This window comes from Pecten maximus, chromosome 6 (assembly GCF_902652985.1).
Source record: "Pecten maximus chromosome 6, xPecMax1.1, whole genome shotgun sequence".
Taxonomy (NCBI): domain Eukaryota; kingdom Metazoa; phylum Mollusca; class Bivalvia; order Pectinida; family Pectinidae; genus Pecten; species Pecten maximus.
The window spans coordinates 17,767,556-17,768,421 of record NC_047020.1 but is presented as its reverse complement, the minus strand read 5'-3'; positions in this window follow the sequence as shown (position 1 = coordinate 17,768,421).

Below are 866 nucleotides of genomic sequence, written 5' to 3'. Positions count from 1 at the left end.
GAGCACTATATTACATACATGTATAGTTTTGGTCTATATATATAGCTATATACATACATCAGCCTGGCATCCTTGAGCTGTTTCCTTATCATCTTACACTATCTCTTATCTCCAGCAGGTGCTGAAAACAAAATGCTAAATTAATCATCAAACGAAAAAGTAGTTTCCTGAAATTTGATTTGAAAAAGAAACACATTATGAATGAAATTTTGGGGGAAGTTGTTCTCTTCCAAATACAAATTACCACTTGGTATTTATAAATTATTCATTAATTTAAAATAGATTTTATCCTAGTCTAGGTATAAATAAATATATGTATAATAGCGTTTATATACGCGTTCACTATTGTTGTATGCACCAGCTTATTTTCAGACGTCAAATCAGAGTAATTAATTAATTGGTCTATAGGCCTACTGTATATAATCTCAGTCAGTGGTGAAGAACTTTGGTATGAAAAATAAAATAGGTCTACAGCCGAGCCTGTAGGCCTAACGTCGATTCTATTATACACTGATTTTCAATAACAAATACACGGCTATAGATCACTCGACAATGCATCATATGTAATTAATGCAGATTGCTAAAAATAGATTCGTCAAAATAAAAGCACCCCGCGTATAGCCTTATACTCTAAAAATAGATCCATCAAGGGCCTAGCGTATCACGTGTATTTGCAACCACTCTGTTATAATACATCTAGTTAACGTAGTTAACTTTGCTCTTTGTATATAGCAATATGCATCTTTCACATTAATTCATAATGTTCACCTGACTTTCACTCCTCAAAAGAAACGTGCACCTGTTTGACATAATTAGAATTTCGCGCTATCTGTCGATTATTTTCTGAGTGTCGTCACCAATAAAGC